Here is a 15,642-nt window from a genome sequence, read left to right as displayed (position 1 = left end):
AGCCTAGTAATAAAATGATACATTTGTACAATAACTGACCCAGGAACTCACACTAAAGTGCCAGCACACTACAGCATACTAGAATAGTACAAATCGGAAAGATTTTCGACAAAACTTTTTTTCATATTATTTTCACGTAACCAGGGGGAAGGAACTCAGCGGTTTTACATAGGCTAGTAATATGGCTACAATTTAAAAATATAACCAATCCTAGAACTCACACTAAAGTGCCAGCAGAACATACTAGAATAACAAAAATCGGATGGAGTTTCGAGAAATATTTTTTTTTAATTATTTCCACGTAACCAGATAGCGGGAACTCATCGGTTTTATATAGACTAGTAACATAGCTACAATTTAAAAATATAACCAATCCCAGAACTCTCACTAAAGTGCCAGCAGAGCATACTAGAATAACAAAAATCGGATGGATTTTCGACAAATATTTTTTTTTTAAATCATGACCACGTAACCAGATGGCGGGAACTCATCGGTTTTATGTAGATTAGTAACATAGCTACAATTTAAAAATATAACCAATCCCAGAACTCGCACTAAAGTGCCAGCAGAGCATACTAGAATAGCAAAAATCGGATGGATTTTCGACAAATATTTTTTTTTCAATCATGTCCACGTAACCAGATGGCTGGAACTCATCGGTTTTATGTAGACTAGTAACATAGTTACAATTTAAAAATACAACCAATCCCAGAACTCACACTAAAGTGCCAGCAGAGCATACTAGAATAACAAAAATTGGATGGATTTTCGACAAATATATTTTTACAATCATGTCCACGTAACCAGATGACGAGAACTCATCGGTTTTATGTAGACTAGTAACAAACCTACAATTTAAAAATATAACCAATCCCAGAACTCACACTAAAGTGCCAGCAGAGCATACTAGAATAGCAAAAATCGGATGGATTTTCGAAAAATATTTTTTTTCAATCATGTCCACGTAACCAGATGGCGGGAACTCATCGGTTTTATGTAGACTAGTAACATAGCTACAATTTAAAAATACAACCAATCCCAGAACTCACACTAAAGTGCCAGCAGAGCATACTAGAATAACAAAAATCGGATGGAGTTTCGACAAATATTTTTTTTTAATTATTTCCACGTAACCAGATAGCGGGAACTCATCGGTTTTATATAGACTAGTAACATAGCTACAATTCAAAAATATAACTAATCCCAGAACTCACACTAAAGTGCCAGCAGAGCATACTAGAATAGCAAAAATCGGATGGATTTTCGACAAATATTTTTTTTTCAATCATGTCCACGTAACCAGATGGCAGGAACTCATCGGTTTTATGTAGACTAGTAACATAGCTACAATTTAAAATTACAACCAATCCCAGAACTCACACTAAAGTGCCAGCAGAGCATACTAGAATAACAAAAATTGGATGGATTTTCGACAAATATATTTTTACAATCATGTCCACGTAACCAGATGGCAAGAACTCATCGGTTTTATGTAGACTAGTACCATAGCTACAATTTAAAATTACAACCAATCCCAGAACTCACACTAAAGTGCCAGCAGAGCATACTAGAATAGCAAAAATCGGATGGAATTTCGACAAATATTTTTTTTTCAATCATGTCCTGGTAACCAGATAGCGAGAACTCATCGGTTTTACATAGACAAGTAACATAGCTACAATTTAAAAATATAACCAATCCCAGAACTCACACTAAAGTGCCAGCAGAGCATACTAGAATAGCAAAAATCGGATGGATTTTCGACAAATATTTTTTTTTCAATCATGTCCACGTAACCACATGGCGAGAACTCATCGGTTTTATGTAGACTAGTAACATAGCTACAATTTAAAAATACAACCAATCCCAGAACTCACACTAAAGTGCCAGCAGAGCATACTAAAATAGCAAAAATCGGATGGATTTTCGACAAATATATTTTTTTCAATCATGTCCACATAACCAGATGGCGGGAACTCATCGGTTTTATATAGACTAGTAACATAGCTATAATTTAAAAATATAACCAATCCCATAACTCACACTAAAGTGCCAGCAGAGCATGCAAGAATGACAAAAATCGGATGGATTTTCGACAAATATATTTTTTCAAACATGTCCACGTAACCAGATAACGGGAACTCATCGGTTTTATGTAGACTAGTAACATAGCTACAATTTAAAAATATAACCAATCCCAGAACTCACACTAAAGTGCCAGCAGAGCATACTAGAATAGCAAAAATCGGATGGATTTTCGACAAATATTTTTTTTTCAATCATGTACACGTAACCATATGGCGAGAACTCATCGGTTTTATGTAGACTAGTAACATAGCTACAATTTAAAAATACAAACAATCCCAGAACTCATACTAAAGTGCCAGCAGACCATACTAGAATAGCAAAAATCGGATGGATTTTCAACAAATATTTTTTTTCAATCATGTCCACGTAACCAGATGGCGAGAACTCATCGGTTTTATGTAGACTAGTAACATAGCTACAATTTAAAAATATAACCAATCCCAGAACTCACACTAAAGTGCCAGCAGAGCATACTAGAATAACAAAAATTGGATAGATTTTCGACAAACATATTTTTTCAAACATGTCCACGTAACCAGATGGCAAGAACTCATCGGTTTTATGTAGACTAGTAACATAGCTACAATTTAAAAATACAACCAATCCCAGAACTCACACTTAAGTGCCAGCAGAGCATACTAGAATAGCAAAAATCTGATGGATTTTCGACAAATATTTTTTTGAATCATGTCCACGTAACTAGATGGCGAGAACTCATCGGTTTTATGTAGACTAGTAATATAGCTACAATTTAAAAATACAAACAATCCCAGAACTCACACTAAAGTGCCAGCAGAGCATACTAAATTAGCAAAAATCGGATGGATTTTCGACAAATATTTTTTTTTCAATCATGTCCACGTAACCAGATGGCAAGAACTCATCGGTTTTATATAGACTAGTAACATAGCTATAATTTGAAATATAACCAATCCCAGAACTCACACTAAAAAGCCAGCAGAGCATGCTAGAATAACAAAAATCGGATGGATTGTCGACAAATATTTTTTTTTCAATCATGTCCACGTAACCAGATGGCTGGAACTCATCGGTTTTATGTAGACTAGTAACATAGCTACAATTTAAAAATACAACCAATTCCAGAACTCACACTAAAGTGCCAGCAGAGCATACTAGAATAACAAAAATTGGATGGATTTTCGACAAATATATTTTTACAATCATGTCCACGTGACCAGATAGCGGGAACTCATCGGTTTTATGTAGACTAGTATCATAGCTAATATTTAAAAATATAACTAATCCCAGAACTCACACTAAAGTGCCAGCAGAGCATACTAGAATAGCAAAAATCGGATGGAATTTCGACAAATATTTTTTTTTCAATCATGTCCACGTAACCAGATGGCGGGACTCATCGGTTTTATGTAGACTAGTAATATAGCTACAATTTAAAAATACAAACAATCCCAGAACTCACACTAAAGTGCCAGCAGAGCATACTAAATTAGCAAAAATCGGATGGATTTTCGACAAATATTTTTTTTTCAATCATGTCCACGTAACCAGATGGCAAGAACTCATCGGTTTTATATAGACTAGTAACATAGCTATAATTTGAAATATAACCAATCCCAGAACTCACACTAAAAAGCCAGCAGAGCATGCTAGAATAACAAAAATCGGATGGATTGTCGACAAATATTTTTTTTTCAATCATGTCCACGTAACCAGATGGCTGGAACTCATCGGTTTTATGTAGACTAGTAACATAGCTACAATTTAAAAATACAACCAATTCCAGAACTCACACTAAAGTGCCAGCAGAGCATACTAGAATAACAAAAATTGGATGGATTTTCGACAAATATATTTTTACAATCATGTCCACGTGACCAGATAGCGGGAACTCATCGGTTTTATGTAGACTAGTATCATAGCTAATATTTAAAAATATAACTAATCCCAGAACTCACACTAAAGTGCCAGCAGAGCATACTAGAATAGCAAAAATCGGATGGAATTTCGACAAATATTTTTTTTTCAATCATGTCCACGTAACCAGATGGCGGGACTCATCGGTTTTATGTAGACTAGTAACATAGCTACAATTTAAAATTACAACCAATCCCAGAACTCACACTAAAGTGCCAGCAGAGCATACTAGAATAGCAAAAATCAGATGGATTTTCGACAAATATTTTTTTTTCAATCATGTCCACGTAACCAGATGACGAGAACTCATCGGTTTTATGTAGACTAGTGGTTGTATTTTTAAATTGTAGCTATGTTACTAGTCTACATAAAACCGATGAGTTCTTGCCATCTGGTTACGTGGACATGTTTGAAAAAATATGTTTGTCGAAAATCTATCCAATTTTTGTTATTCTAGTATGCTCTGCTGGCACTTTAGTGTGAGTTCTGGGATTGGTTGTATTTTTAAATTGTAGCTATGTTACTAGTCTACATAAAACCGATGAGTTCTCGCCATCTGGTTACGTGGACATGTTTGAAAAAATATATTTGTCGAAAATCTATCAAATTTTTGTTATTCTAGTATGCTCTGCTGGCACTTTAGTGTGAGTTCTGGGATTGGTTATATTTTTAAATTATAGCTATGTTACTAGTCTATATAAAACCGATAAGTTCCCGCCATCTGGTTACGTGGACATGATTGAAAAAAAATATTTGTCGAAAATCCATCCGATTTTTGCTATTCTAGTATGCTCTGCTGGCACTTTAGTGTGAGTTCTGGGATTGGTTGTAATTTTTAATTGTAGCTATGTCACTATTGTATATAAAACCGATGAGTTCCTTCATCTGGTTACGTGAACATGATTGAAAAAAATATTTGTCGAAAATCCATCCGATTTTTGCTATTCTAGTATGCTCTGCTGGCACTTTAGTGTGAGTTCTGGGATTGGTTGTATTTTTAAATTGTAGCTATGTTACTAGTCTACATAAAACCGATGAGTTCCCGTTATCTGGTTACGTGGACATGTTTGAAAAAATATATTTGTCGAAAATCCATCCAATTTTTGTTATTCTAGTTTGCTCTGCTGGCACTTTAGTGAGAGTTCTGGGATTGGTTATATTTTTAAATTTTAGCTATATTACTAGTCTACATAAAACCGATGAGTTCCCGTTATCTGGTTACGTGGACATGTTTGAAAAAATATATTTGTCGAAAATCCATCCGATTTTTGTTATTCTAGCATGCTCTGCTGGCACTTTAGTGTGAGTTCTGGGATTGGTTGTATTTTTAATTTGTAGCTATGTTACTAGTCTACATAAAACCGATGAGTTCTTGCCATCTGGTTACGTGGACATGTTTGAAAAAATATATTTGTCGAAAATCTATCCAATTTTTGTTATTCTAGTATGCTCTGCTGGCACGTTAGTGTGAGTTCTGGGATTGGTTGTATTTTTAAATTGTAGCTATGTTACTAGTCTACATAAAACCGATGAGTTCTCGCCATCTGGTTACGTGGACATGATTGAAAAAAAAATATTTGTCGAAAATCCATCCGATTTTTGTTATTCTAGTATGCTCTGCTGGCACTTTAGTGCGAGTTCTGGGATTGTTTGTATTTTTAAATTGTAGCCATATTACTAGTCTACATAAAACCGATGAGTTCTCGCCATCTGGTTACGTGGACATGATTCAAAAAAATATTTGTCGAAAATCCATCAGATTTTTGCTATTCTAGTATGCTCTGCTGGCACTTTAGTGTGAGTTCTGGGATTGGTTGTAATTTTAAATTGTAGCTATGTTACTAGTCTACATAAAACCGATGAGTTCTTGCCATCTGGTTACGTGGACATGTTTGAAAAAATATATTTGTCGAAAATCTATCCAATTTTTGTTACTCTAGTATGCTCTGCTGGCACTTTAGTGTGAGTTCTGGGATTGGTTATATTTTTAAATTATAGCTATGTTACTAGTTTATATAAAACCGATAAGTTCCCGCCATCTGGTTACGTGGACATGATTGAAAAAAAAATATTTGTCGAAAATCCATCCGATTTTTGCTATTCTAGTATGCTCTGCTGGCACTTTAGTGTGAGTTCTGGGATTGGTTGTAATTTTAAATTGTAGCTATGTTACTTGTCTATGTAAAACCGATGAGTTCTCTCTATCTGGTTACGTGGACATGATTGTAAAAATATATTTGTCGAAATTCCATCCGATTTTTGCTATTCTAGTATGCTCTGCTGGCACTTTAGTGTGAGTTCTGGGATTGGTTATATTTTTAAATTGTAGCTATGGTACTAGTCTACATAAAACCGATGAGTTCTTGCCATCTGGTTACGTGGACATGATTGTAAAAATATATTTGTCGAAAATCCATCCAATTTTTGTTATTCTAGTATGCTCTGCTGGCACTTTAGTGTGAGTTCTGGGATTGGTTGTAATTTTAAATTGTAGCTATGTTACTAGTCTACATAAAACCCATGAGTTCCCGCCATCTGGTTACGTGGACATGATTGAAAAAAAAATATTTGTCGAAAATCCATCCGATTTTTGCTATTCTAGTATGCTCTGCTGGCACTTTAGTGTGAGTTCTGGGATTGGTTGTAATTTTAAATTGTAGCTATATTACTAGTCTACATAAAACCGATGAGTTCCCGTTATCTGGTTACGTGGACATGTTTGAAAAAATATATTTGTCGAAAATCCATCCGATTTTTGTTATTCTAGCATGCTCTGCTGGCACTTTAGTGTGAGTTCTGGGATTGGTTGTATTTTTAATTTGTAGCTATGTTACTAGTCTACATAAAACCGATGAGTTCTTGCCATCTGGTTACGTGGACATGTTTGAAAAAATATATTTGTCGAAAATCTATCCAATTTTTGTTATTCTAGTATGCTCTGCTGGCACTTTAGTGTGAGTTCTGGGATTGGTTGTATTTTTAAATTGTAGCTATGTTACTAGTCTACATAAAACCGATGAGTTCTCGCCATCTGGTTACGTGGACATGATTGAAAAAAAAATATTTGTTGAAAATCCATCCGATTTTTGCTATTCTAGTATGCTCTGCTGGCACTTTAGTATGAGTTCTGGGATTGTTTGTATTTTTAAATTGTAGCTATGTTACTAGTCTACATAAAACCGATGAGTTCTCACCATATGGTTACGTGGACATGATTGAAAAAAAAATATTTGTCGAAAATCCATCCGATTTTTGCTATTCTAGTATGCTCTGCTGGCACTTTAGTATGAGTTCTGGGATTGTTTGTATTTTTAAATTGTAGCTATGTTACTAGTCTACATAAAACCGATGAGTTCTCGCCATATGGTTACGTGGACATGATTGAAAAAAAAATATTTGTCGAAAATCCATCCGATTTTTGTTATTCTAGTATGCTCTGCTGGCACTTTAGTGCGAGTTCTGGGATTGTTTGTATTTTTAAATTGTAGCCATATTACTAGTCTACATAAAACCGATGAGTTCTCGCCATCTGGTTACGTGGACATGATTCAAAAAAATATTTGTCGAAAATCCATCAGATTTTTGCTATTCTAGTATGCTCTGCTGGCACTTTAGTGTGAGTTCTGGGATTGGTTGTAATTTTAAATTGTAGCTATGTTACTAGTCTACATAAAACCGATGAGTTCTTGCCATCTGGTTACGTGGACATGTTTGAAAAAATATATTTGTCGAAAATCTATCCAATTTTTGTTACTCTAGTATGCTCTGCTGGCACTTTAGTGTGAGTTCTGGGATTGGTTATATTTTTAAATTATAGCTATGTTACTAGTTTATATAAAACCGATAAGTTCCCGCCATCTGGTTACGTGGACATGATTGAAAAAAAAATATTTGTCGAAAATCCATCCGATTTTTGCTATTCTAGTATGCTCTGCTGGCACTTTAGTGTGAGTTCTGGGATTGGTTGTAATTTTAAATTGTAGCTATGTTACTTGTCTATGTAAAACCGATGAGTTCTCTCTATCTGGTTACGTGGACATGATTGTAAAAATATATTTGTCGAAATTCCATCCGATTTTTGCTATTCTAGTATGCTCTGCTGGCACTTTAGTGTGAGTTCTGGGATTGGTTATATTTTTAAATTGTAGCTATGGTACTAGTCTACATAAAACCGATGAGTTCTTGCCATCTGGTTACGTGGACATGATTGTAAAAATATATTTGTCGAAAATCCATCCAATTTTTGTTATTCTAGTATGCTCTGCTGGCACTTTAGTGTGAGTTCTGGGATTGGTTGTAATTTTAAATTGTAGCTATGTTACTAGTCTACATAAAACCCATGAGTTCCCGCCATCTGGTTACGTGGACATGATTGAAAAAAAAATATTTGTCGAAAATCCATCCGATTTTTGCTATTCTAGTATGCTCTGCTGGCACTTTAGTGTGAGTTCTGGGATTGGTTGTAATTTTAAATTGTAGCTATGTTACTTGTCTATGTAAAACCGATGAGTTATCTCTATCTGGTTACGTGGACATGATTGTAAAAATATATTTGTCGAAATTCCATCCGATTTTTGCTATTCTAGTATGCTCTGCTGGCACTTTAGTGTGAGTTCTGGGATTGGATATATTTTTAAATTGTAGCTATGGTACTAGTCTACATAAAACCGATGAGTTCTTGCCATCTGGTTACGTGGACATGATTGTAAAAATATATTTGTCGAAAATCCATCCAATTTTTGTTATTCTAGTATGCTCTGCTGGCACTTTAGTGTGAGTTCTGGGATTGGTTGTAATTTTAAATTGTAGCTATGTTACTAGTCTACATAAAACCGATGAGTTCCCGCCATCTGGTTACGTGGACATGATTGAAAAAAAAATATTTGTCGAAAATCCATCCGATTTTTGCTATTCTAGTATGCTCTGCTGGCACTTTAGTGTGAGTTCTGGGATTAGTTATATTTTTGAATTGTAGTTATGTTACTAGTCTATATAAGACCGATGAGTTCCCGCTATCTGGTTACGTGGAAATAATTAAAAAAAAATATTTGTCGAAACTCCATCCGATTTTTGTTATTCTAGTATGCTCTGCTGGCACTTTAGTGTGAGTTCTGGGATTGGTTGTAATTTTAAATTGTAGCTATGTTACTTGTCTATGTAAAACCGATGAGTTATCTCTATCTGGTTACGTGGACATGATTGTAAAAATATATTTGTCGAAATTCCATCCGATTTTTGCTATTCTAGTATGCTCTGCTGGCACTTTAGTGTGAGTTCTGGGATTGGTTATATTTTTAAATTGTAGCTATGGTACTAGTCTACATAAAACCGATGAGTTCTTGCCATCTGGTTACGTGGACATGATTGTAAAAATATATTTGTCGAAAATCCATCCAATTTTTGTTATTCTAGTATGCTCTGCCGGCACTTTAGTGTGAGTTCTGGGATTGGTTGTAATTTTAAATTGTAGCTATGTTACTAGTCTACATAAAACCGATGAGTTCCCGCCATCTGGTTACGTGGACATGATTGAAAAAAAAATATTTGTCGAAAATCCATCCGATTTTTGCTATTCTAGTATGCTCTGCTGGCACTTTAGTGTGAGTTCTGGGATTGGTTGTATTTTTAAATTGTAGCTATGTTACTAGTCTACATAAAACCGATGAGTTCCCGCCATCTGGTTACGTGGACATGATTGTAAAAATATATTTGTCGAAAATCCATCCGATTTTTGCTATTCTAGTATGCTCTGCTGGCACTTTAGTGTGAGTTCTGGGATTGGTTATATTTTTAAATTGTAGGTTTGTTACTTGTCTACATAAAACCGATGAGTTCTCGTCATCTGGTTACGTGGACATGATTGTAAAAATATATTTGTCGAAAATCCATCCGATTTTTGCTATTCTAGTATGCTCTGCTGGCACTTTAGTGTGAGTTCTGGGATTGGTTGTATTTTTAAATTGTAGCTATGTTACTAGTCTACATAAAACCGATGAGTTTCCGCCATCTGGTTACGTGGACATGATTGAAAAAAAATATTTGTCGAAAATCCATCCGATTTTTGCTATTCTAGTATGCTCTGCTGGCACTTTAGTGTGAGTTCTGGGATTGGTTATATTTTTAAATTGTAGGTTTGTTACTAGTCTACATAAAACCGATGAGTTCTCGTCATCTGGTTACGTGGACATGATTGTAAAAATATATTTGTCGAAAATCCATCCAATTTTTGTTATTCTAGTATGCTCTGCTGGCACTTTAGTGTGAGTTCTGGGATTGGTTGTATTTTTAAATTGTAACTATGTTACTAGTCTACATAAAACCGATGAGTTCCAGCCATCTAGTTACGTGGACATGATTGAAAAAAAATATTTGTCGAAAATCCATCCGATTTTTGCTATTCTAGTATGCTCTGCTGGCACTTTAGTGCGAGTTCTGGGATTGGTTATATTTTTTAAGTGTAGCTATGTTACTAATCTACATAAAACCGATGAGTTCCCGCCATCTGGTTACGTGGTCATGATTTAAAAAAAAAATATTTGTCGAAAATCCATCCGATTTTTGTTATTCTAGTATGCTCTGCTGGCACTTTAGTGCGAGTTCTGGGATTGGTTATATTTTTTAATTGTAGCTATGTTACTAATCTACATAAAACCGATGAGTTCTCGTCATCTGGTTACGTGGACATGATTGTAAAAATATATTTGTCGAAAATCCATCCAATTTTTGTTATTCTAGTATGCTCTGCTGGCACTTTAGTGTGAGTTCTGGGATTGGTTGTATTTTAAAATTGTAACTATGTTACTAGTCTACATAAAACCGATGAGTTCCCGCCATCTGGTTACGTGGACATGATTGAAAAAAAAATATTTGTCGAAAATCCATCCGATTTTTGCTATTCTAGTATGCTCTGCTGGCACTTTAGTGTGAGTTCTGGGATTAGTTATATTTTTGAATTGTAGTTATGTTACTAGTTTATATAAGACCGATGAGTTCCCGCTATCTGGTTACGTGGAAATAATTAAAAAAAAATATTTGTCGAAACTCCATCCGATTTTTGTTATTCTAGTATGCTCTGCTGGCACTTTAGTGTGAGTTCTGGGATTGGTTGTATTTTTAAATTGTAGCTATGTTACTAGTCTACATAAAACCGATGAGTTCCCGCCATCTGGTTACGTGGACATGATTGAAAAAAAATATTTGTCGAAAATCCATCCGATTTTTGCTATTCTAGTATGCTCTGCTGGCACTTTAGTGTGAGTTCTGGGATTGGTTATATTTTTAAATTGTAGGTTTGTTACTAGTCTACATAAAACCGATGAGTTCTCGTCATCTGGTTACGTGGACATGATTGTAAAAATATATTTGTCGAAAATCCATCCGATTTTTGCTATTCTAGTATGCTCTGCTGGCACTTTAGTGTGAGTTCTGGGATTGGTTGTATTTTTAAATTGTAGCTATGTTACTAGTCTACATAAAACCGATGAGTTCCCGCCATCTGGTTACGTGGACATGATTGAAAAAAAATATTTGTCGAAAATCCATCCGATTTTTGCTATTCTAGTATGCTCTGCTGGCACTTTAGTGTGAGTTCTGGGATTGGTTATATTTTTAAATTGTAGGTTTGTTACTAGTCTACATAAAACCGATGAGTTCTCGTCATCTGGTTACGTGGACATGATTGTAAAAATATATTTGTCGAAAATCCATCCAATTTTTGTTATTCTAGTATGCTCTGCTGGCACTTTAGTGTGAGTTCTGGGATTGGTTGTATTTTTAAATTGTAACTATGTTACTAGTCTACATAAAACCGATGAGTTCCAGCCATCTGGTTACGTGGACATGATTGAAAAAAATATTTGTCGAAAATCCATCCGATTTTTGCCTATTCTAGTATGCTCTGCTGGCACTTTAGTGCGAGTTCTGGGATTGGTTATATTTTTAAATTGTAGCTATGTTACTAATCTACATAAAACCGATGAGTTCCCGCCATCTGGTTACGTGGTCATGATTTAAAAAAAAATATTTGTCGAAAATCCATCCGATTTTTGTTATTCTAGTATGCTCTGCTGGCACTTTAGTGCGAGTTCTGGGATTGGTTATATTTTTTAATTGTAGCTATGTTACTAATCTACATAAAACCGATGAGTTCCCGCCATCTGGTTACGTGGTCATGATTTAAAAAAAAAATATTTGTCGAAAATCCATCCGATTTTTGTTATTCTAGTATGCTCTGCTGGCACTTTAGTGTGAGTTCTGGGATTGGTTATATTTTTAATTTGTAGGTTTGTTACTAGTCTACATAAAACCGATGAGTTCTCGTCATCTGGTTACGTGGACATGATTGTAAAAATATATTTGTCGAAAATCCATCCAATTTTTGTTATTCTAGTATGCTCTGCTGGCACTTTAGTGTGAGTTCTGGGATTGGTTGTATTTTTAAATTGTAAATATGTTACTAGTCTACATAAAACCGATGAGTTCCAGCCATCTGGTTACGTGGACATGATTGAAAAAAAATATTTGTCGAAAATCCATCCGATTTTTGCTATTCTAGTATGCTCTGCTGGTACTTTAGTGCGAGTTCTGGGATTGGTTATATTTTTAAATTGTAGCTATGTTACTAATCTACATAAAACCGATGAGTTCCCGCCATCTGGTTACGTGGTCATGATTTAAAAAAAAAATATTTGTCGAAAATCCATCCGATTTTTGTTATTCTAGTATGCTCTGCTGGCACTTTAGTGCGAGTTCTGGGATTGGTTATATTTTTAAATTGTAGCTATGTTACTAATCTCCATAAAACCGATGAGTTTCCGCCATCTGGTTACGTGGTCATGATTTAAAAAAAAAATATTTGTCGAAAATCCATCCGATTTTTGTTATTCTAGTATGCTCTGCTGGCACTTTAGTGAGAGTTCTCGGATTGGTTATATTTTTAAATTGTAGCTATGTTATTAGTCTATATAAAACCGATAAGTTCCCGCTATCTGGTTACGTGGAAATAATTTAAAAAAAATATTTCTCGAAACTCCATCCGATTTTTGTTATTTTAGTATGCTCTGCTGGCACTTTAGTGTGAGTTCTAGGATTGGTTATATTTTTAAATTGTAGCCATAGTACTAGCCTATGTAAAACCGCTGAGATCCTTCCCCCTGGTTACGTGAAAATAATATTAAAAAAAGTTTTGTCGAAAATCTTTCCGATTTGTACTATTCTAGTATGCTGTGCTGGCACTTTAGTGTGAGTTCCTGGGTCAGTTATTGTACAAATGTATCATTTTATTACTAGTCTTTGCAAAATCGACGAGTTTCCACTTTTAAATAACCTTTTTCCATATTTTTTTTTTTTTGGTTAAATTTTTGTTTATTTATTTTATCTATAAATTATTTTTTAAGTTTATTTCGCGAGAACTATCACTGAAAACTATTAGGAACTCCAGATATTAGCTAATTACACTAATCAATAGCTTTTTTTTCAATTTTGTAGAAAATGCTCTGCTGTGTGAAGTTAGCAGAGCATTATTTCATTCTGCTTTATCTCCGTGAAATCGCCAGAACTATTCCTGAAAACTATCAGGAACTATAGAACTCATGTGCATGCGAATAGAACTCTTATTTTTTAGTGCTCTGCTGGCAAATGCTGTGCTAGTTTCACGGACACCAGCATAATAGATATTTGCAGCGGGTGGTACCATGGTGGTACAATCTCTGAGGGTACGATAATATAAAGTTGAGCGATATGTCCTTTGTTTAAAAAAATATAGATTATTTTTCTAAGCTTTATTTATGTATATTAGTTATATTATTATTATACGAAGTTGAGATACTCGCCGAATAGTGTAAACGAATAGACGCGAGTGTGAAGTAATCCATTCAGTACTCGCCTCGACACTTGTCCATTCTCCGCAAGATGTAGATTTTTCAGCGCGATGCATATAGGTATAACCGAAAGAACGACATGTAAAAGGCTATTATTTAAAAAATACTAAAAATATTCTGATCATAGGAAGATAAATACGGACGACATAGCGGGTAGATATAAAACTCCTGGGTTTATACTCCGTTTAGCTCATATCTCGACATTTCTTTGTATGGAAAGTTTTCTATTATAGATAAAACACGGTCTCCAACTCTTTATGTGGACTTGACTGACATACTACCGTGTGTTTAGATAGCGATGTACGTACTCTATTATCCTGTACCTAATATAGGGTTTGCGCAACAATTTACATACTAATCGGTTGCGTTTTCCGGAACGTTATCACCGCCAGCCGACCGAGACCCCCTTTGGGAGGTCTTATCTATAAAAATAGGTGGCTACTGGAAACATAAAAAATAAACAATCAGCGAGAAAAATATTATATTCGAACTTGCATATGTATTGAATTACCGTATGGAATATAAAATCGTGACGCCGAATAATAACTGCACCAAAAGAATATTATTTTTCGCAGTTTTATATCGTATAACTTCAGTAAGTGATCTGGGATTCCCACAGAGTAGGTACATAGCACAATCGACAAATTGTACATAGGAATTAGGTAAATAATAAAGAATTTAATCTGCTGCCATGTTTCGTCTGAGAGGCTGCCTATGGCTGAATTTGCATATAGAATTTAGTGAAAATCGGTAAAGCCGGAAGAGTACGGTAACTAACATTGTGACACGAGAATTTTATATATAAGATAAAAAAGTAGATTTTTTATCTCTTACGATTACCAAATTTTATAAAGACTGATTTTTATATGCAGATCTTCTCCTGTTTTTTTTTTCAAGTCTGGATACGCTTTATAAAGTACCTTTTTTTTAGGTAAACAAAGTCAACGATCAGAGTTCAGTAAATAAAAATACTGAATTCAACTTATATATGATAGAAGTTAATCTAAGGCAGTTTTAAAGAACATTGAAAAAGTTGAAAAATAAAACAGGTGTTGGAGTTTAGAAAGTGTATATTTACAACTTAAACATTTTATTTAGGAGCAATTTTGGTACATAACGTAAATTTTCTACAAAGCGAGCCTTATATGAGGCATAAATAATAATTCATGTCAAACTGTAGTAATGTAAAGAGTATGGCTTTTTTGAACAACTTTTCAAATAACAAAATTTAAATTTAGAGCCTTTTAAAATGTGCAATTGCCAAAATACGCATGCTGCGTCAAATCTGATAATCATCTTAATATTTACTTTAATAATCAGGAACGGTAAATTAAAATATCTTATTAGACTAGATTGCGGAATGTTATCTACAATAATTTATCTACGGAGGTAAAATGTCTACTTTGATGATTTTGCCAGCTGCTTGCATTTAACATTAGCACTGTGAAAATATAAGCTATGTGTCATTCGGAGACTTGTAGTAACTTTAAACGACTTTAGTATTTCTATAGGTCAATTTCACAAAAGATAACAGTTTCTAAACATCTACATGGTCTACAACCTGTCTGCAACATATCCCCTTTATTAATATACAATGCCTACTTTTGACAAAATACATAAATCAGTTATAGCATAGCCATAGATTCATAAATATTTAGTTATCATTATTTATTTTTCTATGGTATGGCTTTGGAATTTTCTACCCTGTATATAATACAATTTTTATTCTATACTTGCTCGTTACACGCCCTACGTTTTAAATTCTACTGTTCTCTTTTAA

Source organism: Epargyreus clarus, unplaced genomic scaffold (assembly GCF_041222505.1).
Source record: "Epargyreus clarus isolate Ecla_fem2 unplaced genomic scaffold, WU_Ecla_fem_2.2 ptg000015l, whole genome shotgun sequence".
NCBI lineage: Eukaryota > Metazoa > Arthropoda > Insecta > Lepidoptera > Hesperiidae > Epargyreus > Epargyreus clarus.
This window is presented reverse-complemented; position numbering follows the sequence as displayed.